The sequence below is a fragment of the Salmo salar genome, chromosome ssa06 (genome assembly GCF_905237065.1).
Source record: "Salmo salar chromosome ssa06, Ssal_v3.1, whole genome shotgun sequence".
NCBI classification, from domain to species: Eukaryota; Metazoa; Chordata; class Actinopteri; order Salmoniformes; family Salmonidae; genus Salmo; species Salmo salar.
In genome coordinates, this window is record NC_059447.1 from 79,602,914 (window position 1) to 79,630,527 (window position 27,614).

The following is a 27,614-nucleotide window of genomic DNA, read 5'->3' on the forward strand; positions in this document are numbered from 1 at the left end:
TGTGTTAGTACAACCCCACCATACTGTGTTAGTACAACCCAACTATACAACCCCACTATACAACCCCACCATACTGTGTTAGTTCAACCCCACTATACTGTGTTAGCACAACCCCACCATACTGTGTTGGTACAAGCCCATTATACAACCCCACTATACTGTGTTAGTACAACTCCACTATACAACCCCACCATACTGAGTTAGTACAACCCCACTATACTGTGTTAGTACAACCCCACTATACTGTGTTAGCACAACCCCACTATACTGTGTTAGTACAACCCCACCATACTGTGTTACCACAACCCCACTATACTGTGTTAGCACAACCCCACTATACTGTGTTAGTACAACCCCACTATACTGTGTTAGTACAACCCCACTACACTGTGTTAGTACAACTCCACTATACAACCTCACTATACTGTGTTAGTTTAACCCCAAAATACAATCCCACTATACTGTGTTAGCACAACCCCACTATACAACCTCTCTACACTGTGTTAGAACAACCCCACTATAAAACCCCACTATACTGTGTTAGTACAACACCACTATACTGTGTTAGCACAACCCCACTATACTGTGTTAGTATAACCCCACAATACTGTGTTAGTACAACCCCACTATACTGTGTGAGTACAACCCCACTATACTGTGTGAGTACAACCCCACTATACTGTGTGAGTACAACCCCACTATACTGTGTTAGTACAACCCCATCATACAGTGTTAGTACAACCCCACTATACAGTGTTAGTAGAACATCACTATACAGTGTTAGCACAACCCCACTATACTGTGATAGCACAACCCCACTATACTGTGCTAGTACAACCCCACTGGTACTGTGTTAGTGAAACCCCACTATACTGTGGTTAGTTTAACCCCACCATACTGTGCTAGTTCAACCCCCACTATACTGTGTTAGTACAACCCCACTATACTGTGTTAGTTCAACCCCACCATACTGTGTTAGTACAACCCCACTATACTGTGTTAGCACAACCCCACTATACTGTGTTAGTACAACCCCCAAAATACAACCCCACTATACTGTGTTAGTACAACCCCACCTTTAAAACCTCACTATAGTGTTAGCACAACCCCACTATACTGTGTTAGCACAACACCACTATACAACCCCACTATTCTGTGTTAGTACAACCCCACCATACTGTGTTAGCACAACCCCACTATACTGTGTTAGCACAACCCCACTATACTGTGTTAGCCTAACCCCACTATACAACCGCACTATTCTGTGTTAGTACAACCCCCACCATACTGTGTTAGCACAACCCCATCATACTGTGTTAGCACAACCACTATACTGTGTTAGCTTGTACAACCCCACTCTACTGTGTGTACAACCCCACAAAACTTGTTAGTACAACCCCACAACTGGCTTATACACCACACGTGTTAGCACAACCCCACTATAATGTGTTACAACAACCTCACCATACTGTGTTAGTACAACACCACCAAACTGTGTTAGTACAACCCCACTATACTGTGTTAGCACAACCCCACTATACTGTGTTAATTCAACCCCACAATACAACCCCACTTACTGTGTTAGCACAACCCCAATATACAACCATACCATACTGTGTTAGTACAACCCCACCATACTGTGTTAGTACAACCCCACTATACTGTGTTAGCACAACCCCACTATACTGTGTTAGTTCAACCCCACAATACAACCCCACTACTGTGTTAGCACAACCCCAGTATACAACCCCACCATACTGTGTAAGTACAACCCCACCATACTGTGTTAGTACAACCCCATCATACTGTGTTAGCACAACCCCACTATTCTGTGTTAGTACAACCCCACTATACAACCCCACCATACTATGTTAGTACAACCCGCACTATACAACACCACTATACTGTGTTAGCACAACCCCACTATACTGTGTTAGCACAACCCCACTAAACTGTGTTAGCACAACCCCACTAAACTGTGTTAGCACAACCCACCATACTGTGTTAGTACAACCCAACTATACTGTGTTAGTACAACCCCACTATACTGTGTTAGCACAACCCCATCATACTGTGTTAGCACAACCCCATTAAACTTTGTTAGGTCAACCCCACTAAACTGTGTTAGCACAACCCACTATACTGTGTTAGTACAACCCCACCATAATGTGTTAGTACAACCCCACCATACAGTGTTAGTACAACCCAACTATACTGTGTTAGTACAACCCCACTATACTGTGTTAGCACAACCCCACCATACTGTGTTAGCACAACCCCACCATACTGTGTTAGCACAACCCCACAATACTGTGTTAGTACAACTCCACTATACAACCCCACCATACTGTGTTAGTAGAACCCCACAATACAGTTTTAGTACAACCCCACTATACTGTGTTAGTACAACCCCACTAAACTGTGCTAGTACAACCCCACTATACAACCCCACTATACTGTGTTAGCACAACCCCACCATACGGTGTTAGTACAACCCCACTATACTGTGTTAGTACAACCCCACTACACTGTGTTAGTACAACCCCACTATACTGTGTTAGTACAACCCCACTATACTGAGTTAGTACAACCCCACTAAACAGTGTTAGTACAACCCCACTATACAACCCCACTATACTGTGTTAGCACAACCCCACTATACTGAGTTAGTACAAACCCACCATACTTTGTTAGCACAACCCCACCACATGTGTTACCACAACACCACTATACTGTGTTAGCACAACCCCACTATACTGTGTTAGCACAACCGCACCATAATGTGTTAATAGAACATCACTATACAGTGTTAGCACAACCCCACTACACTGTGTTAGTACAACCCCACTACACTGTGTTAATACAACCCCACTATACTGTGTTAGTACATCCCCACTATACTGAGTTAGTACAACCCCACTATACTGAGTTAGTACAATCCCACTATACAACCCCACTATACTGTGTTAGTACAATCCCACTATACTGTGTTAGTACAACCCCACTATACTGAGTTAGTACAATCCCACTATAAAACCCCACTATACTGTGTTTGCACAACCCCACTATACTTTGTTAGCACAACCCCACTATACTGTGTTAGTACAACCCCAAAATAGTGGGGTTGTATAGTGGGGTTGTGCTAACACAGTATAGTGGGGTTGTGCTAACAAAGTATAGTGGGGTTGGTGCTAACACAGTGAGTAGTACAATCCCACTATAAACCCCCACTATACTGTGTTTGCACAACCCCACTATACTTTGTTAGCACAACCCCACTATACAACCTCACTATACTGTGTTAGTACAACCCCAAAATACAATCCCACTATACTGTGTTAGCACAACCCCACTATACAACCTCACTACACTGTGTTAGTACAACCCCACTATACTGAGTTAGTACAATCCCACTATACAACCCCACTATACTGTGTTAGTACAACCCCACTATACTGTGTTAGTACAACCCCACTATACTGAGTTAGTACAATCCCACTATACAACCCCACTATACTGTGTTAGCACAACCCCACTATACTTTGTTAGCACAACCCCACTATACTGTGTTAGTACAACCCCACTATACAACCTCACTATACTGAGTTAGTACAATCCCACTATACAACCCCACTATACTGTGTTGGCACAACCCACTATACTAAGCTGTTAGCACAACCCTACTATACTGTGTTAGTACAACCCCACTATACAACCTCACTATACTTGTTAGTACAACCCCAAAATACAACCCCACTATACTGTGTTAGTACAACCCCCACTATACTGTGTTAGTGCAACCCCACTATACTGTGTTAGCGTACAAACCCCACTATACTGTTACAGTACAACCCCACTATACTGTGTTAGTACAACCCCACTATACTGTTTTAGTACAACCCCACTATACTGTGTTAGTACAACCCCACTATACAACCCCACTATACTGTGTGAGTACAACCCCACTATACTGTGTTAGTACAACCCCCATCACACTGTGTTAGGACAAACCCACCATACTGTGTTAGTACAACCCCACTATACTGTGTTAGTACAACCCCACCATACTGTGTTAGTACAACCCCACCACACTGTGTTAGTACAACCCCACCATACTGTGTTAGTACAACCCCACTATACTGTGTTAGCACAACCCCACTATACTGTGTTAGTACAACCCCCTATAGACCCCACTATACAACCACACTATACTGTGTTAGTACAACCCCCCGATACAACCCCACTATACAACCCCACCATATTGTGTTAGTACAACCCCACTATACAACCCCATTATACAACCCCACCATACTGTGTTAGCACAACCCCACCATACTGTGTCAGTAAAACCCCAATATACTGTGTTAGTACAAACCCACTATACTGTGTTAGCACAAACCCACCATACTGTGTTAGTACAACCAGACTATACTGTGTTAGTACAACCCCACCATACTGTGTTACTGACAACCCCACCATACTGTGTTAGTACAACCCCACCATACTGTGTTAGTACAACCCCACTATACAACCCCACTATACTGTGCTAGCACAACCCCACCATACTGTGTTAGTACAACCCCATCATACAGTGTTAGTACAACCCCACCATACTGTGTTGGTACAATCCCCACTATACTGTGTTGGTGCAACCCACCACACTGTGTTAGTACAACCCCACCATACTGTGTTAGTACAACCCGACTATACTGTGTTAGTACAACCCCAACCCCTACCTATACAACCCCACTATACTGTGTTAGTACAACCCCCGATACGAACCCCACTATACAACCCCACCATATTTGTTAGTACTAACCCCACTATACAACCCCACAGTTACACAACCCCACCATACTGTGTTAGAAAAACCCCACCATACTGTGTTAGTAACCCATATACTGTGTTAGTACAAACCCACCTATACTGTGTTAGCACAACCCATATATACTGTGTTAGTAACAACCCCACCATACAGTGTTAGTACAACCCCACTACTATACTGTGTTAGTACAGTCCCACCATACTGTGTTAGTACAACCCCACTATACTGTGTTAGTACAACCCCACCATACTGTGTAGTGCAACCCCACCATACTGTGTTATTGAGTACAACCCCACTATACTGTGTTAGCACAAAACCCCACCATACTGTGTCAGTCCAACCCCACCACACTGTGTTAGCACAACCACACTATACAACCCCACCATACCGTGTGAGTACAACCCCACCATACTGTGGTGAGTACAACCCCACCATACTGTGTTAGTTCAACCCCACTATACTGTGTTGGCACAACCCCACCATACTGTGTCAGTACAACCCCACCACACTGGTGTTGAGCACAACCTACCACTACTGTGTTAGTACAACCCCACCACACTGTGTTAGCACAACCCACACTATACAACCTCACTATACTGTGTTAGTACAACCCCAAAATTCAACCCCACTATACTGTACAACTATACTGTGTTAGTACAACCCCACTATAACAACCCCACTATACAACCCCACCATACTGTGTTAGCACAACCCCACCATACTGTGTCAGTAATTAACCCCACTATACTGTGTTAGTACAAACCCACTATACTGTGTTAGCACATCCCCACCATACTGTGTTAGTACAACCCCACTATACTGTGTTAGTACAACCCCACACATACTGTGTTAGTACAACCCCACTACACTGTGTTAGGTACAACCCCACCATACTGTGTTAGTACAACCCACTATACTGTGTTAGTACAACCCCATCATACAGTGTTAGTACAACCCCACCACACTGTGTTAGTACAAACCCACCATACTGTGTTGTACAACCCCACTACTGTGTTAGTTACAACCCCACCATACTGTGTTAGTACAACCCCACCACACTGTGTTAGTACAACCCCCACCATACTGTGTTAGTACAACCGACTATACTGTGTTAGTACAGACAAACCCACTATACTGTGTTAGTACAACCCCCACTATACTGTGTTAGTACAACCCCACCATACTGTGTTACTACAACCCCACTATACTGTGTTAGTACAACCCCACCATACTGTGTTAGTACAACCCCACTATACAACCCCACCATACTGTGTTAGTACAACCCCACTATACTGTGTTAGCACAACCCCACCATACTGTGTCAGTACAACCCCACCATACTGTGTGAGTGCAACCCCACCATACTGTGTTAGTTCAACCCCACTATACTGTGTTAGCACAACCCCACCATACTGTGTCAGTACAACCCCACCACACTGTGTTAGCACAACCACACTATACAACCCCACAATAATGAGTTAGTACAACCCCACCACACTGTGTTAGCACAACCACACTATACAACCTCACTATACTGTGTTAGTACAACCCCAAAATTCAACCCCACTGTACTGTGTTAGAACAACCCCCACTACACTGTGTTAGCATAACCCCACTATACTGTGTTAGCACAACCCCACTATACAACCCCACTATACTGTTTTAGTACAACCCCACTATACTGTGTTAGTACAACCAAACTATACTGTGTTAGTACAACCCCCACTATACTGTTTTAGTACATCCCCACCATACTGTGTTAGTACAACCCCACTATACTGTGTTGGTACAACCCCACTACATTGTGTTAGTACAACCCCCACTACACTGTGTTAGTACAACCCCACTATACTGTGTTAGTACAACGCCACTATACTGAGTTAGTACAACCCCCACCATACTGTGCTAGTACAACCACACTATACAACCTCACTATACTGTGTTAGAACAACCCCACTATACTGTGTTAGTACAATCCCACTATACTGTGTTAGCACAACCCCACTATACTGTGTTAGCACAACCCCACTATACTGTGTTAGCACAACCCCACTATACAGTGTTAGCCAACCCCACTATACTGTGTTAGTACAACCCCACTATACTGTGTTAGTACAACCCCACTATACTGTTTGAGTACAACCCCACTATACTGTGTTGGTACAACCCCCCCACTATACTGTGTTAGTACAACCCCACTATACTGTGTTAGTTCAACCCCCCACGATACTGTGTTCGTGAAACCCCAATATACAACCCCACTATACTGTGTTGGTACAACCCCACTATACAACCTCACTATACAGTGTTAGCACAACCCCACTATACTGTGTTAGCTTAACCCCACTCTACAACCCCACCATACTTTGTTCGGTACAACCCCACTATCACTGTGTTAGTACAACCCCACTAAACTGTTAGTACAACCCCACTATACTGTGTTAGCACCCCACTAAACTGTGTTGGTAAATTCCACCATACTGTGTTGGTAAAGAGCCACTATACTGTGTTAGTACAACCTCACCAAACTGTGTTACTACAAGCCCCCCACTATACTGTGTTAGTACAACCCCACCATACGGAGTTAGCACAACCCCACTATACTGTGTTAGCACAACCCCATCATACTGTGTTGGCACAACCCCACTGTACTGTGTTGGTACGAAACCCACTATACTGTGTTAGTACAACCTCACCAAACTGTGTTACTACAACCCCACTATACTGTGTTAGTACAGCCCCACTAAACTGTGTTGGCATAACCCCACCAAACGGTGTTACTACAACCCCACCAAACTGTGTTACTACAACCCCACTAAACTGTGTTAGCACAACCCCACCACACTGTGTTAGTACAACCCCACAATACAACCTCACTATACTGTGTTAGCACAACCTCACTATACTGTGTTAGTACAACCCCACCAAACTGGTGTTAGTAAACCCCACTATGCTGTGTTAGTACAACGACATCATACTGTGTTAGCACAACCCCACTATACTGTGTAAAGTACAAACCCACTATACAACCCCACCATCCGTGTTAGTACAACCCCACTATACAACACCACTATACTGTGTTAGGCACAACCCCACTATACTGTGTTAGCACAGCCCCACTAAACTGTGTTAGTACAACCCCACCATACTGTGTTAGCAAAGCCCATCATACTGTGTTGGCACAACCCCACAATACAACCTCACTATATTGTGTCAGCACAACCCCACTATACTGTGTTAGTAAAACCCACTATACAACCTCCTTTATACTGTGTTAGGTACAACCCACTAAACTGTGTTAGTACAACCCCACCATACTGTGTTAAAACCTGTGTTGGTACAACCCCACCATACTGTGTTAGTACAACCCCACAATACAACCTCACTATACTGTGTTGGCACAAACCCACTATACTGTGTTAGCACAACCCCACTATACTGTGTTAGCACAACCCCACTATACTGTGTTAGTACAACCCCACTATACTGTGTTGGTAGGCAACCCCACTATACTGTTTGAGTACAACCCCACTATACTGTGTTAGTACAACCCCACTATACTGTGTTAGTACAACCCCACTATACTGTGTTAGTTCAACCCCACGATACTGTGTTCGTAAACCCCAATATACAACCCCACTATACTGTGTTAGTACAACCCCACTATACAACCTCACTACTACAGTGTTAGCACAACCCCACTATACTGTGTTAGCTTAACCCCACTCTACAACCCCACCATACTTTGTTCGTATAACCCCACTATACTGTGTTAGTACAACCCCACCATACGGTGTTAGCACAACCCACTCTACTGTGTTTGTACAACCCCACTAAACTGTTAGTACAACCCCACTATACTGTGTTAGCACAACCCCACTAAACTGTGTTAGTACAATCCCACCATACTGTGTTGGTACAAAGCCACTATACTGTGTTAGTACAACCTCACCAAACTGTGTTACTACAACCCCACTATACTGTGTTAGTACAACCCCACCATACGAGTGTTAGCACAACCCCACTATACTGTGTTAGCACAACCCCATCATACTGTGTTAGCACAACCCCACTGTACTGTGTTAGTACAAACCCACTATACTGTGTTGGTACAACCCCACGCAAACGGGTGTTACTACAACCCCACCAAACTGGTGTTGCTACAACCCCACTAAACTGTGTTGGCACAACCCCACCACACTGTGTTAGTACAACCCCACAATTACAACCTCACTATACTGTGTTAGTACAACCCCACTATACTGTGTTAGTACTAACGACATCATACTGTGTTAGCACAACCCCACTATACTGTGTAAGTACAACCCACTATACAACCCCACCATCCTGTGTTAGTACAACCCCACTATACAACACCACTATGCTGTGTTAGCACAACCCCACTATACTGTGTTAGTACAACCCCACTAAACTGTGTTAGTACAACCCCACCATACTGTGTTAGCAAGCCCATCATACTGTGTTGGCATAACCCCACAATACAACCTCACTATATTGTGTCAGCACAAACCCACTATACTGTGTTAGCAAACCCCACTATACAACCCCACTATACTGTGTTGGTACAACCCCACTAAACTGTGTTAGTACAACCCCAATACTGTGTTAGACAAGCCCATCATACTGTGTTAGCTAACTGTGTTAGTACAACCCCACCATACTGTGTTAGTACAACCCCACAATACAATATCACTATACTGTGTTGGCGTGACAGACCCCACTATACCTTGTTAGCACAACCTCACTATACTGTGTTAGTGTAACCCCCTGTGTTAGTACAACCTATACTGTGTTAGTATAGAACCCCACAATACAACCCCACTACTGTGTTGGCACAACCCCAATATACAACCCCACTATACTGTGTTAGCACGACACCACCATACTGTGTTAGGCACACCCACCATACTGTGTTAGTACAACCCCACAATACAAACTCACTATACTGTGTTGGCTGTTAACCCACTATACTGTGTTAGAAAGCCACTATACAATATCACTATACTGTGTTAGTGACAACCCCACTAAGCTGTGTTGGTACAACCCCACCATACTGTGTTAGCAGCCCGTCATACTGTGTTAGCAACAACCTCCAAATAACCTTCACTTGCTGTGTTAGCTCAACCCCACTATACTGTGTTAGTGAAACCCACTATACAACCTCACTATACTGTGTTAGTACAACCCCACCAAACTGTGTTAGTACAACCTCACTATACTGTGTTAGTGACAACCCCACTATACTGTGTTAGGTACAACCCCACTATTCTGTGTTAGCACACCCCACTATACTGTGTTAGTTTCAACCCCAGCAATACAACCCCACTACTGTGTTAGCCAAAACCCCACTATACAACTCCCACTATACTGTGTTAGTACAACCCCCGTCATACTGTGTTAGCACAACCCCACTATACTGTGTAAGTACAAACCCACTATACAACCCCCACCATCCTGTGTTAGGTACAACCCCACTATACAACACCACTATACTGTGTTAGCACAACCCCACTATACTGTGTTAGCACAACCCCACTAAACTGTGTTAGACCCCACCATACTGTGTTAGCACGCCCGTCATACTGTGTTAGCCAACCCCACTAAATTTTGTAGAGTACAACCCCACTAAACTGTGTTACCACAACCCCACTATACTGTGTTAGAAAACCCCACTATAATGTGTTGGTACAATCCCCACTATACTGTGTTAGTACAACCCCACTATGCTGTGTTAGTACAACCCCCAGCATACTGTGTTAGCACAACCCCACCATACTGTGTTAGTACAACCCCACCATACTGTGTTAGTACAACCCCACCATACTGTGTGAGTGCAACCCCACTACACTGTGTTAGTACAACCCCATTATACAACCCCACTATACTGTGTTGGTACAACTCCACTATACTGTGTTAGTACAACCCCACCATACTGTGTTAGTACAAACCCATTACACAACCCCACTATACTGTGTTAGTACAAACCCCCACCATACTGTGTTAGTCCAACCCACCATACTGTGTTAGTACAACCCCACTAAACTGTGTTAGCACAACCCCACTATACTGTGTTAGTTCAACCCCACAATACAACCCCACTACGGTGGTAGCACAACCCCACTATACAACCTCACTACACTGTGTTAGGCAACAACCTGTGTTAGGGTGACAAACCCCACCATACTGTGTTAGTACAACCCCACAATACAACCTCACTTATACTGTGTTAGCATAACCCCACTATACCTTGTTGGCACAACCTCACTATACTGTGTTGGTGACAACCCCCACAAACTGTGTTAGTACAACCCCACTATACTGTGTTAGTACAACCCCACCATACTGTGCTGGTTCAACCCCACAAAACAACCCCCCACTACTGTGTTGGCCAACCAATATACAACCCCACTATACTGTGTTAGCACAACCCCACCATACTGTGTTGGCTAACCCCACCATACTGTGTTAGTACAACCCCACAATACAACCTCACTATACTGTGTGTTAGCACAACCCCACTATACTGTGTTAGCAAACCCCACTATACAACCTCACTATACTCGCTGTTGGTACAACCCCACTAAACTGTGTTAGTACAACCCCGCCATACGGTGTTAGCATGGGCCCATCATACTGATGTTAGCTAACCCCACAATACAACCTCACTTATACTGTGTTAGAACCCCACTATACTGTGTTAGCAAAACCCCACTATACAACCTCACTATACTGTGTTGGTACAACCCCACCAGACTGTGTTAGTACAACCCCACTATACTGTGTTAGTGTGACAACCCCACTATTCTAGTGTTAGTACAACCCCACTATCTGTGTTAGTTCAACCCCACTATACAACCCCACTATATTGGTTAGTACAACCCCATCATACTGTGTTGGAACAACCCCGCTGTAACGTGTGAGTTTGGCCCGCTATAACCCCACCGTCCTGTGTTGGTACAACCCCGCTATACAACACCACTATGCTGGTTGGCAACCCCACTATGCTGTGTTAGCACAACCCCACTAAACCTGTGTTGGAACCCACCATGCTGTGTTAGCGCATGCCCATCATACTGTGTTAGCAGGCCCACTAAGTTTTTGGTAAACCCACTAACTGAGTTACCACAACCCCACTATACTGTGTTTAGTAAAACCCCACTATACTGTGTTGTACAACCCCACTATACTGTGTTAGTACAACCCCACTATACTGTGTTAGTACAACCCAGCATACTGTGTTAGCACAACCCCACCTACTGTGTTAGTACAACCCCACCATACTGTGTTAGTACAAACTCCCACCTGCAATGTGAGGGCAACCCCACTACACAGTGTTAGTACAACCTATTATACAACCCCACTATACTGTGTTGTTAGTACAACTCCACTATACTGTTGTTAGTGCTAAACCCCACCATACTTTGATAGTACAGCGAACCCATTACACAAACCCCACTATACTGTTTAGTACAACCCCACCATACTGTGTTAGTCCAACCCGCCATACTGTGTTAGTACAACCCCACTAAACTGTGTTAGCACAACCCCACTATACTGTGTTAGTTTCAACCCCACAATACAACCCACTCTGTGTAAGCACAACCCCATATAAGCAAACCCTCTCACTACGCTGTGTTAGCTAACCTGTGGTGTACAACCCCACCATACTGTGTTAGTAATAACCCCACAATACAACCTCACTTTATACTGATGAAGATTAACTCCCACTTACATCTTGTTAGCCTAACCCTAACTTATACTGTGTTAGTCAACCCCAAGTGAACTGTGGAGTTAGTATAACCCCACTATACTGTAAGTGGGAACCACCCCACATCTGTCTAGTTCAGCCCCACAATACAACCCCACTACTGTTGCTAGAATAAAATAATACTAACCCGCACTATACTGTTGGCTGTACCCACCATACTGCAATGAGTTATTACAACCCCACCCAGTACTGTGCTAGTACATCCCCAATACACAACCTCACCATTTGTGTTAGTACAACCCTACCAGATACTGTGCTAGCAAACTTACTTATACAACCCTACATATCAGGTTATACAACTTACCATACTGTGTTAGTATGCAACCCACCAAACTGTGTTAGTACAATCCCACTATACTGTGTTAGTACAACCCTACCATAATGTGTAAGGAACATCCCTACTGTACTGTGCAAGTTAGTATAACCCTACCTATACTGGTAAGTTAGCATAAAACCCACACTGTAAGTTAATACAACCCGCCCATACTGTCTTAGTGTACAACCCTCACTATACTGTGTTAGTATGCAAACCCCACTATACTGTGTTAGTACAAACAAGCAACCCACCACATGTGCTTTAGTTAAACCCTACAAAACAGACCCACTACTGTGTTAGCACAAACCCAATACTAAACCCCCCACTATACTGTAAGTTAGCATAACCCCACCATACTGTGTTAGTTACAACCCAACCATACTGTGTAGTACAACACCACAATACAACCTCACTACTGTGTTAGCACACCCCACTATACTGTGTTAGCAAATCCCCACTATAAAACCTCACTATATGCTGCAGTGTTAGGGACAACCCTACCATTATACTGGGTTAGGTAACCCCACCCAAGCTGTAGAAAGTTAGGTAAAACCCACTATACCATGTTAGTACAACCCCACCATATGCTGTAAGAAAAACAAACCCTAATTATATTGCTAGTTCAATTTATTTATACAACCCTAAATTTATATTGTGTTAGTACAATCCACCATACTTTGTGTTAGAACAACTCACCATACTGTGTAAGTACAAACCCACTATACAACCCTGCAAATTATCCTGTGTTAGTAATAACCCACTAATACAACACTCACTATACTGAAGTTAGCACAACCTCTACATATCAAAGTTAGCACAACCCCACTCAAACTGTGTTAGTACAACTCCTACCATACCAGGTTAGCAATGTAATGATTAATACTGTGTTAGCACAACCCCACCAATTTTAAAGTATAACCCTACTCAATCAGGTTATAAACCCTAATTATAATGCTAGGAAACCCACTATACTGTGTGTTAGTACAACCCCACATACTGTGTTATTAACCCCACTATACTGTGTTAGTATAACCCCATACTGTGTTGTTGATAAACCCTGCCCATACTGTGTTAGCATAATCTCACCATACTGTGTTAGTACAACCCCACCATATCAGTGAGTAAAGGTATAAACTTTACCACACTGTGTTAGCATAACTCATTATATAACTTACTATATCGTGTTAGTATTAACTCCTGGTGTTTATACTGTGTTAGGTACTAACCCCACTCATATCAGGGCAGTATAAACTTACTATACAACCTCACTATACTGTGTTAGTATAACCTCACCATATCAGGTGTTGATTCAACCCACTCACATTTTGTGTTAGTATAACCCTAACAAACTGTAAGAAAGGCCAAAACCCTACTTATATTGTGCTTAGTCTAACCTACAATACAACCCCACTAATGGTATAGCAATAACTCTAATTATACAACCTCACTACACTGAAGAAAATAACCTGTGTTAGTACAACCCTACCCATATCAAAACAGGCATAACTCCTGTTAACATAACCCTTACATATCAGGTTAGCATTAAACCCTACCATAATTGTTAGCACTAACACTATATCATTAGGTAAACCCTACAATCAGGTGTTAGTATAACTACATATATGATACAACCCTACCACATTGCAGTAGTTAATCCTAAACAACCCCACTATACTGTGTTAATAATCTTACTATACTGTTTTGCTAGTCCACCCAATACTGTGTGTGTTAGGCATACAATCCCCACTACTGTGTTGATACGGCCGCTACGAGACTGTAAGTTAGTACTAACCCCACCATACTGTGTGCTGGTCACACAAACACCCCACCTGTGTTGACACAACCCCAATATACAACCCCACTGTACTGTGCTTAGGTACAACCCCACCATACTGTGTTGGCAGACAACCCCACCATACTGTACAACACCAAATACAATATCACTTATACTGGTGTTGGCCAACCCCACTTTATACTGTGTTGGCAAAGACCCGCAGTATAACTCACTATGCTGTGTTGGTGCAAAACCCACTAAACTGTGTTAGTACAGCTTACCCCACATGCTGTGTTAGTGCAACCCCACTTATACTGTGTTAGTACAACCGCTATTCTGTGTTAGCAACCCCACTATACCTGTCGTTAGTTCAACCCCATTATACAGCAACCCCACTATATTGTGTTAGTACAACCCCATCATACTGTGTTAGAACAACCCCACTTATACTGTGTGGTACAGAACCCACTATACAACCCCACCATCTAATGTTGGTACACCCACGGTAGAACACCCACTATACTGTGTTAGCACAACCCCACTATACTGTGTTGGCACAACCCACTGAGCGCTGTGTTAGCTGATTTTGCCCCACCATGCTGTGTTGGCACAAGCCCATCATGCTGTGTTAGCTGGCACCCCCTAGATTTTGGAAAAGTACAGTTGGCCCCACTAGACTGTGTTACCACAACCCCACTATACTGTGTTAGTAAAACCCCACTATGCTGTGTTAGTACAACCCCACTATACTGTGTTGGTAAACCCCACTATACTGTGTTAGTACAACCCCAGCATACTGTGTTAGCCAACCCCACCATACTGTGTTAGTACTTAACCCCACCATACTGTGTTAGTACAACCCCCACCATACTGTGTGAGTACAACCCCACTCTTACACTGTGTTAGTACAACCCCCATTATACAACCCCACTATACTGTGTTAGTACAACTCCACTATACTGTGTTAGTTACAACCCCACCATACTGTGTTAGTACAAACCCATTACACAACCCCACTATACTGTGTTAGTACAACCCCACCATACTGTGTTAGTCCAACCCACCATACTGTGTTAGTACAACCCCACTAAACTGTGTTAGCACAACCCCACTATACTGTGTTAGTTCAACCCCACAATACAACCCCCGCACTACCGTGTTAGCACAACCCCACTATACAACCTCACTACACTGTGTTAGCACAACCTGTGTTAGTACAACCCCACCATACTGTGTTAGTACAACCCCACAATACAACCTCACTATACTGTGTTAGCACAACCCCACTATACCTTGTTAGCACAACCTCACTATACTGTGTTAGTACAACCCCACAAACTGTGTTGGTACAACCCCACTATACTGTGTTAGTACAACCCCACCATACTGTGCTAGTTCAACCCCACAATACAACCCCACTACTGTGTTAGGCACAACCCCAATATACAACCCCACTATACTGTGTTAGCACAACCCCACCATACTGTGTTATTACAACCCCACCATACTGTGTTAGTACAACCCCACAATACAACCTCACTATACTGTGTTAGCACAACCCCACTATACTGTGTTAGCAAAACCCACTATACAACCCTCACTATACTGTGTTAGCACAACCTCACTATACTGTGTTAGTACAACCCCACCAAACTGTGTTAGTACAACCCCACTATACTGTGTTAGTACAACCCCACTATACCTGTGTTGGTACAACCCTACCGTACTGTGTTAGTACAACCACCCTATACTGTGTTAATACAACCCCACTATACTGACTTAGTACAATCCACTATACTGTGTTAGTACAGACCCCACTAAACTCTGTTAGCACAACCCCACCATACAGTGTTAGTACAACCCCACTAAACTGTTAGTACAACCCCACTATACTGTGTTAGTACAACCCCACTATACTGTGCTAGTACAACCCACCATACTGTGTTAGTACAACCCCACTAAACTGTTAGTACAACCCCACCATACTGTGTTAATACAACCCCACCATGTTGTGTTAGTACAACCCCCTATACAACCCCACTATACAACCCCACCATATTGTGTTGGTACAACCCCCACTATACAACCCCCACTATACAACCCCACCATACTGTGTAACTATAACCCCACCATGCTGTGTTAGTACAACCCCACTATACAACCCCACCATACTGTGTTACTACAACCCCACTATACTGTGTTAGCACAACCCCACCATACTGTGTCAGTAAAACCCCCACCATACTGTGTCAGTAAAACCCCACTATACTGTGTTAGTACAACCCCACTAAACTGTGTTAGTTCAACCCCAACATACTTTGTTAGTACAACCCCACTATACTGTTAGTACAACCCCACTGTACTGTTTGAGTACAACCCCACTATACTGTGTTAGTACAACCCCACCATACTGTGTTAGTACAACCCCACTATACAACCTCACTATACTGTGTTAGTAATACCCCAAAATTCAATCCCACTACACTGTGTTAGAACAACCCCACTATACTGTGTTAGCACAACCCCACCATACTGTGTTAATTCAACCAAACTATACTGTGTTAGCACAACCCCATTATACTGTTTTAGTACAACCCCACTATACTGTGTTTGTACAACCACTATACTGTGTTAGCACAACCCCACTATACTGTGTTAGCACAACCCCACTATACTGTGTTGTCAACCCCCACTATACTGTGTATCAAATGTTAGACCCACTACACTGTGTTAGTACAACCCTACTATACTGTGTTAGTACAACCCCACTATACTGAGTTAGTACAACCCCACCATACTGTGTTAGTACAACCCCACTATACAACCCCACTATACTGTTTTTAGTACAACCCCACTATACTGTGTTAGTACAACCCCACAATACAACCCCACTACTGTGTTAGCACAACCTCACTATACTGTGTTAGTACAACCCCACCATACTGTGTGTTAGTACAACCCCACAATACAACCCCACTATACTGTGTTAGCACAACCCACTATACTGTGTTAGCACAACCTCACTATACTGTGTTAGTACAACCCCACAAACTGCGTTAGTACAACCCCACTATACAACCCCACTACTGTGTTAGTACAACCCCACTATACTGTGTTAGTACAACCCCACCATACTGTGTTAGTACAACCCCACTATACTGTGTTAGTACAACCCCACCATACTGTCTTAGTACAACCCCACCATACTGTGTTAGCACAACCCCCTCTGCTGTGTTAGCACAACCCCACCATACTGACTTAGGTACAATCCCACTATACTGTGTTAGTACAACCCCACTAAACTGTGTTAGTACAACCCCACTAAACTGTGTTAGTACAACCCCACTAAACTGTTAGTACAACCCCACTAAACTGTTAGTACAACCCCACTAAACTGTGTTAGTACAACCCCACTAAACTGTGTTAGTACAACCCCACAATACAACCTCACTATACTGTGTTAGCTCAACCCCACTATACCTTGTTAGCACAACCTCACTATACTGTGTTAGTACAACCCCACAAACTGTGTTAGTACAACCCCACTATACTGTGTTAGTACAACCCCCCACCATACTGTGCTAGTTCAACCCCACAATACAACCCCCCACTACTGTGTTAGCACAACCCCAATATACAACCCCACTATACTGTGTTAGCACAACCCCACCATACTGTGTTATTACAACCCCACCATACTGTGTTAGTACAACCCCACAATACAACCTCACTATACTGTGTTAGCACAACCCCACTATACTGTGTTAGCAAAACCCACTATACAACCCTCACTATACTGTGTTAGCACAACCTCACTATACTGTGTTAGTACAACCCCACCAAACTGTGTTAGTACAACCCCACTTTATACTGTGTTAGTACAACCCCACTATACTGTGTTAGTACAACCCTACCGTACTGTGTTAGTACAACCCCACTATACTGTGTTAGTACAACCCCACTATACTGTGTTAATACAACCCCACCATGACTGTCTTAGTACAACCCCACTATACTGTGTTAGCACAACCCCACTACACTGTGTTAGTACAACCCCACTATACTGTGTTAATACAACCCCACCATACTGACTTAGTACAATCCGCACTATACTGTGTTAGTACAACCCCACTAAACTCTGTTAGCACAACCCCACCATACAGTGTTAGTACAACCCCACTAAACTGTTAGTACAACCCCACTATACTGTGTTAGTACAACCCCACTATACTGTGCTAGTACAACCCACCATACTGTGTTAGTACAACCCCACTAAACTGTTGGTACAAACCCACCATACTGTGTTAATACAACCCCACCATATTGTGTTGGTACAACCCCCCTATACAACCCAATACAACCCCACCATATTGTGTTAGCATACAACCCCACCATACTGTGTAACTATAACCCCACCATGCTGTGTTAGTACAACCCCACTATACAACCCCACCATACTGTGTTACTACAACCCCACTATACTGTGTTAGCACGAACCCCACCATACTGTGTCAGTAAAACCCCACTATACTGTGTTAGTACAACCCCACTAAACTGTGTTAGTTCAACCCCAACATACTTTGTTAGTACAACCCCACTATACTGTTAGTACAACCCCACTGTACTGTTTGAGTACAACCCCACTATACTGTGTTAGTACAACCCCACTATACTGTGTTAGTACAACCCCACTATACTGTGTTAGTACAACCCCACCATACTGTGTTAGTACAACCCCACTATACAACCTCACTATACTGTGTTAGTACAACCCCAAAATTCAATCCCACTACACTGTGTTAGAACAACCCCACTATACTGTGTTAGCACAACCCCACCATACTGTGTTAATTCAACCAAACTATACTGTGTTAGCACAACCCCATTATACTGTTTTAGTACAACCCCACTATACTGTGTTTGTACAACCCCACTATACTGTGTTAGCACAACCCCACTATACTGTGTTAGCACAACCCCACTATACTGTGTTAGTACAACCCCACTATACTGTGTTAGTACAACCCCACTACACTGTGTTAGTACAACCCTACTATACTGTGTTAGTACAACCCCACTATACTGTGTTAGTACAACCCCACTACACTGTGTTAGTACAACCCTACTATACTGTGTTAGTACAACCCCACTATACTGAGTTAGTACAGACCCCACCATACTGTGTTAGTACAACCCCACTATACAACCCCACTATACTGTTTTAGTACAACCCCACTATACTGTGTTAGTACAACCCCACAATACAACCCCACTACTGTGTTAGCACAACCTCACTATACTGTGTTAGTACAACCCCACCATACTGTGTTAGTACAACCCCACAATACAACCCCACTATACTGTGTTAGCACAACCCCACTATACTGTGTTAGCACAACCTCACTATACTGTGTTAGTACAACCCCACAAACTGCGTTAGTACAACCCCACTATACAACCCCACTACTGTGTTAGTACAACCCCACTATACTGTGTTAGTACAACCCCACCATACTGTGTTAGTACAACCCCACTATACTGTGTTAGTACAACCCCACCATACTGTCTTAGTACAACCCCACCATACTGTGTTAGCACAACCCCCTCTGCTGTGTTAGCACAACCCCACCATACTGACTTAGTACAATCCCACTATACTGTGTTAGTACAACCCCACTAAACTGTGTTAGTACAACCCCACTAAACTGTGTTAGTACAACCCCACTAAACTGTTAGTACAACCCCACTGAAACTGTTAGTACAACCCCACTAAACTGTGTTAGTACAACCCCACTAAACTGTGTTAGTACAACCCCACTAAACTGTTAGTACAACCCCACCATACTGTGTTAGTACAACCCCACTAAACTGTTAGTACAACCCCACTATACTGTGTTAGTACAACCCCACTAAACTGTGTTAGTACAACCCCACCATACTGTGTTAGTACAACCCCACTAAACTGTTAGTACAACCCCACTATACTGTGTTTGTACAACCCCACTGTACTGTGTTAGTACAACCCCACCATACTGTGTTAGTACAACCCCACTAAACTGTTAGTACAACCCACCATACTGTGTTAGCACAACCCCATAAACTGTGTTAGTACAACCCACCATACTGTGTTAGTACAACTCCACTATACTGTGTTAGCACAACCCCACCCATACTGTGTTAGTACAACCCACCATACTGTGTTAGTACAACCCCACCATACTGTGTTAGTACAACCCCACCATACTGTGTCAGTACATCCCCACCATACTATGTCAGCACAACCCCACCATACTGTGTTAGTACAACCCACAATACTGTGTTAGTACAACCCACAATACTGTGTTAGTACAACCCACCATACTGTGTTAGTACAACCCACCATACTGTGTTGGGTACAACCCCCACTATACAACCCCCACCATACTGTGTTAGTACAACCCCACTATACTGTGTTAGTACAACCCACAATACTGTGTTAGTACAACCCACCATACTGTGTTAGTACATCCCACAATACTGTGTTAGTATAACCCACCATACTGTGTTAGTACAGCCCACAATACTGTTTTGACAATGTTCGCAGCTGTCAATGTCCTTCCCTGACCAATTTTTATTTCCCTCCTCTCCATTCTCTCTGAAAACAAAATGAATTGATCATCACAATGACACCATAGTAAATCTGACTGCTGAACATACACTATGTACCATTGTCCTTATTGGTATTTTTTCCCCTCACAGGAGCCAATGAATGAACAAAACTTTGACACTTATGTGAGTACTCTGACAGACATGTACACCCATCAAGACCAATACCAGAGTCCAGAGAACAAGGAACTATTGGAGAACATCAAACAAGCAGTGCAAGGCATCCAAGTGTAGTAGCCTATCTTCTGGCCAACAGGCCGGTCTGAGGTCAAATCAAATGATATTAAAGCAACAAATAAAAGTCAAAAGAGAGAATGGATTATGATTGTTGCTGCTGTAATTTACCGTAGTATTTCTTTTATTCATTATGCTGTAATGCTCTGAGCTCCATTGTAATGGGTTTTTTGCCTTGCTTTAAAAATAGTTCCCAATGGCAAAAGTTTCAAAGAACATTCACGTTTTGTACATTTTCATATGACCTAATATAATGTGATGTACTGTTTATAGCTGCTAATGTATGCACATTTTAGTGTATATGTATTTATTAATTGTAAGCTTGTATCATTCATTATTTTAACGATATTGATAAAAAGGACAAAACTGAGCGCCACGGTGGAGAGCCAGATGAGAGAAATGTGAGGACCAATCAAAACTGAGTGCCACGGGTGGGTAGCCAGATGAGGGGCAATGTGAGGACCAATCATTTTTAGATAAGCTTTTCTCTAAGTATGTCATAGAAAACAAAAATGACCTTTGGTGTGAAGATTGTTTAATGGATGTAAATGTATTGATTTTTGTAACAATGTTTGAAAAACTCTTTGTCTTCAGTGGTCTGTGTGAACACTAATAATAATGTCTGTGTTTAAATCAAGTTTAAGAAGAAACCATGTATAAATATGACACATTTTAAACATCATGACACGGAAACTACTAACTGGTGCAACTCCCATAACCTAGAATGACTATACTTCATTTAGTTAGAAATAAAAAGTCTTAGTAATCTGTGTTGTTAAAAAACACAGAGCGAGATGTCCAACGACCAATGGCTATGGAAAATATAAAGGAGACAATCTAGCATTACTAATTTATTTTAATTCTATTGAATACTTAGTAGGACCACTTATCAGCAATATTGGTATAACAATGATTACATCACTTGTTTAGATATGGGATGCAATCTATATAGAAAAGGTTTGGGTATATGCAATTTCTTATAAATGAAATTATAGCTGATTAAAATCTTTTTACTAACAATGTAAATGTATTAAGTTTTGTATAAATCTTTTAATACAATCATGTTTTAGGAATTCAACATGGGGAGATCAGTTCCAAAATGAACGATGGATGAGTTAATGAGTTTCGTTCTTTTCATGTTACATTTTGCACAGGGACACCTTTGTTTCCATGTTTTGATGTTTTGATTGAAACTTAAAGAGGTACTTGAAAGCTCAAATTGATGGTCAGAGGTTTTGTAGAAAAGTTATCTTTATAAAGACTGATTGATGCGCTCGACTTACAGGGTCAACGTCCTTCATTAATCATAGTATATTATTGCACTTGTTCAGTTGAAATGTCTTTGCGATCATGCATCTATGTGTCTGAGCCACAACACATTACATGAGATAAAGACTGCTCTTTGATTCAGTCCTAAAAGTGGATATATTGGTAAAAAAAAAGATGTTATTGATATCCATTATAACAGCAAAGAATGCTAACCAACAACGGTGATATTGGTAATGGTGGTCCATGATTTATTATTGCTTCTATGATTGATGACAACTTCATGAGTAAATTGCAACCACTTTCTAGGAGACACCCTTAATAAATGTATTCAAAGGCCCAATGCAGTCAAAAAAATGATTTTTCTGTGTTTCATATATATTTCCGCACAATGAGTTTGGAATAATACTGTGAAATTGTGAAATTTATGATAATGCCCTTTTTGTGTAAGAGCTGTTTTAAAAGACCGCCTGAAATTTCTGCCTGTTTTGGTGGGATGGAGTTTTGGCCGTAAATTAGTTAAATTAGTTAAAAGTTAAAAGAAAGCGAGTTCCAAATCTCTCTGCCAAAAACAGCTAGTTTTCAGTTTTCCCTTCCCCACTCAGACCACTCTCAGACAGTCCAAGAAAAATTATTGCTTGAGAAATTGCTCTTTGCTGAGAAGCTATTTTTGTTTATTTTTGACCATTTTAATTGAAAACAATCACAGTAACCTACTTGTTGCCCAGAAAAGATTTGATATTGAGATAAAAACAGCTGAATTGGACCTTTAAAAACACCATTATAATGCAATGTAAGTGTCAATGTCAGCCCCCTATAATGCCGTTATCTTTTAAACATCAGCCAACTGCAGTAACCTACCCTTACATAGTATGTACTTATTACTAATTACATTTCCTCTACAAATTGTCATAACCATGTGACTTGCTCCTGCTGAAGATGACTCTACTAATGGATTATAAATGTATTCTTAATCCAGTTTATCGTTCATACACTTCATGTGAGTATGAATATGGGTAAATAGAGAGAATGATTCACGTAAGACCTATGTGGAAGTAAGTTAGTCTGTGGAGTCCACGAGACAGAGCTCCGTGAGTCAAGTTCACTTCAGACATCCCTTTTGATAGTCAACCTGAGGGTGCTATAGTCATTGACCTGATCTCACAGGTGGAATGTGGACTTCTACTAGACTAGAGGTCCACATTCCATATGACTACTCATGTCCGTGTCTAAAGCTTTGTGTCAGCAGCTTATTGCCAATATAGCAAAGCTTTAGATGGATCGACAGCTTCTACTATTTTTCTTTAGTCAATTATGCTTACTGATACAAAGGAAACCGGAATTTTAAGCACAAATCTGCTGCTCACCAACAGTCAGTTCATACTGTAATATCAAATGTTAAAGTTTATCTGTAATTATTTACATACAGAACACTAACATGTCACATGCTAGAATGCAGAATAATTTTCGTATGAATATTTGGGAATTCATGAATTTATTAAACTGCTACAATTATAATTTATTTTGAGTAATGCTTTGATGAAAATGATTTTATACAAAATGTATTTCCTTCTCTCCTTTCCCCTGTCCCCTCTTGCAAACTTTCCAACTTAATTTTGGTACCACATGGCATGATTTTTGTTGATCTATAATTTTTGTTGTATGTTTAAAATCACAAGTTGCTATGATATTTCATTTGAAATTGTGACGTTTGTACGATTTTTATCATGCTGGTGTTAACATCTCTTACTCTGAATAAAACTTGTGTTGCAACACTAACTTGTACTGTTTCCTAAAATGATGCCTCAAACATTGTTGAAGACATACAGTATGAGAAGAGAAATAGCTTAGTCAGGGAGCATTGGTGCAGAGTCACTTACCTGACTTGATCAGACGGTGCATGCAGCTGCAAGTTATGTGAAGCTGGGCACAAAAGGATTAGCCACAATAGTGGAATTTGCGGTTTGCCTTTAAAATAAACGTCTCTCAATGAAAGTCATGCAAATAATATAAATTGTGGAATCATGCCTTATTGCAGGACTCTGAAACCACTGTGAATTGAGCCACATTTATTGTACCAGTCAACCTACTTTGTGTATTTCCTTGATCCCCAATCATTAGGTAAAGCTGTACAGTGCAATATGAACGTCAATACGCACAATAGGCTGACTGGGGAGGTGATTTCCCACCGTCAAAGTCCCGCAATAAGAGCTAATATTTGCGTAAACACTTCACAGTTGTGTTCTCTGGGTGTCAACGCGTAGACTGATACCCCATTTCATTGCTCCACATTCCAACACTCCATTAATGTTTAACATTACCTCGTCTAAAAAAATGGCATGATTCCACCAATTAGAACTTTCTGCGTTACATTCAAAGATGGATTTTTATTTTGAAGGCGAACAGCAAATTCCACTATTCTGGCTAATCCTTATTGTGGCTAGCTTCACAACACATAACCCGGTCCGGTCAAGCCACAGTAGCCAGATGACGCTAGCTGGCTGCTTATAAATGTAGTTTTGGGCAACAGGGTTAAGTAGCTGGCTAGGTAGTTATTTCAATAGGAGAACAACAAGTGGCTACCTAGCGAATACTTACTCACATAGATTCCTAAATCATTGCTAAGAATATTGAACATGACTGCCGTTTCTACTGTTCACTGTATTCAGGCTGGTTGCATTGGTGCTAGCTAGGTACCAAGCTAAAGCTGGCTAGACACCCCAGAATTTGCTAATAACATCTGTGTCAAAGATATTTGCAAAAAAGGTATCCTGCTCGTTTGATCCTGATCTAATTTCAAACGCTCACACAGACGTTATCCCATTCGGTCGAACAAATAATGCCTTATTACCAATGGAGTATTGTACAGCTTTGACAGTGATCGTAATGGTGGCGCTTGGCTTCCACGTGCAAATTCAGCACACACAACATTATACACTGCTCAAAAAAATAAAGGGACCACTTAAACAACACAATGTAACTCCAAGTCAATCACACTTCTGTGAAATCAAACTGTCCACTTAGGAAGCAACACTGATTGACAATACATTTCACATGCTGTTGTGCAAATGGAATAGACAACAGGTGGAAATTATAGGCAATTAGCAAGACACCCCCAATAAAGGAGTGGTTCTGCAGGTGGGACCACAGACCACTTCTCAGTTCCTATGCTTCCTGGCTGATGATTTGGTCACTTTTTAATGCTGGCGGTGCTTTCACTCTAGTGGTAGCATGAGACGGAGTCTACAACCCACACAAGTGGCTCAGGTAGTGCAGCTCATCTAGGATGGCACATCAATGCGAGCTGTGGCAAGAAGGTTTGCTGTGTCTGTCAGCGTAATGTGCAGAGCATGGAGGCGCTACCAGGAGACAGGCCAGTACATCAGGAGACGTGGAGGAGGCCGTAGGAGGGCAACAACCCAGCAGCAGGACCGCTACCTCCGCCTTTGTGCAAGGAGGAGCAGGAGGAGCACTGCCAGAGCCCTGCAAAATGACCTCCAGCAGGCCACAAATGTGCATGTGTCTGCTCAAAGAGAACACCAAGATTGGCAAATTCGCCACTGGCACCCTGTGCTCTTCACAGATGAAAGCAGGTTCACACTGAGCACGTGACAGACGTGACAGAGTCTGGAGACGCCGTGGAGAACGTTCTGCTGCCTGCAACATCCTCCAGCATGACCGGTTTGGCGGTGGGTCAGTCATGGTGTGGGGTGGCATTTCTTTGGGGGGCCGCACAGCCCTCCATGTGCTCGCCAGAGGTAGCCTGACTGCCATTAGGTACCGAGATGAGATCCTCAGACCCCTTGTGAGACCATATGCTGGTGCGGTTGGCCCTGGGTTCCTCCTAATGCAAGACAATGCTAGACCTCATGTGGCTGGAGTGTGTCAGCAGTTCCTGCAAGAGGAAGGCATTTATGCTATGGACTGGCCCGCCTGTTCCCCAGACCTGAATCCAATTGAGCACATCTGGGACATCATGTCTCGCTCCATCCACCAACGCCACGTTGCACCGCAGACTGTCCAGGGGTTGGCGGATGCTTTAGTCCAGGTCTGGGAGGAGATCCCTCAGGAGACCATCCACCACCTCATCAGGAGCATGCCCAGGCGTTGTAGGGAGGTCATACAGGCACGTGGAGGCCACACACACTACTAAGCCTCATTTTGACTTGTTTGAAGGACATTACATCAAAGTTGGATCAGCCTGTAGTGTGGTTTTCCACTTTAATTTTGGGTGTGACTCCAAATCCAGACCTCCATGGGTTGATAAATTGGATTTCTATTGATTATTTTTTGTGTGATTTTGTTGTCAGCACATTCAACTATGTAAAGAAAAAAGTATTTAATAAGATTATTTCATTCATTCAGATCTAGGATGTGTTGTTTAAGTGTTCCCTTTATTTTTTTGAGCAGTATATAATACAATTGCTATTTGACGTGTCAAATGAAAATCTTATTTGAGCGTCGAATAGCGTTATTTGACGTGCATCTTTTTTGATAAGCAAAGATCTAAACGGCGTGGGCTCCCGAGGGGCGCAGTGGTGTAAATAGACACTGCATCTCAGTGCAAGAGGCGTCATTACAGTCCCTGGTTCGATTCGAGGCTGTATCACATCCGACCGTGATTGGGAGTCCCATAGGGCGGCGCACAATTGGCCCAGCGTCGTTTGCGCTGGTGTGCACACAGCGTTTAGCCGGGGTAGGCAGTCATTGTAAATAAGAGTTTGTTCTTAACTGACTTGGTTAGTTAAATAAAGGTTACATTTTA

The 27,614-nt window shown here is 42.8% G+C and overlaps 1 pseudogene; it reads left to right on the forward strand.

Annotated features, from left to right (window-relative positions):
* Positions 1–21,602, forward strand: part of LOC106608144 (myelin transcription factor 1-like protein) — a 286,795-nt pseudogene extending 265,193 nt beyond the window's left edge.
* The last annotated feature ends 6,012 nt before the right edge of the window (positions 21,603–27,614 follow it).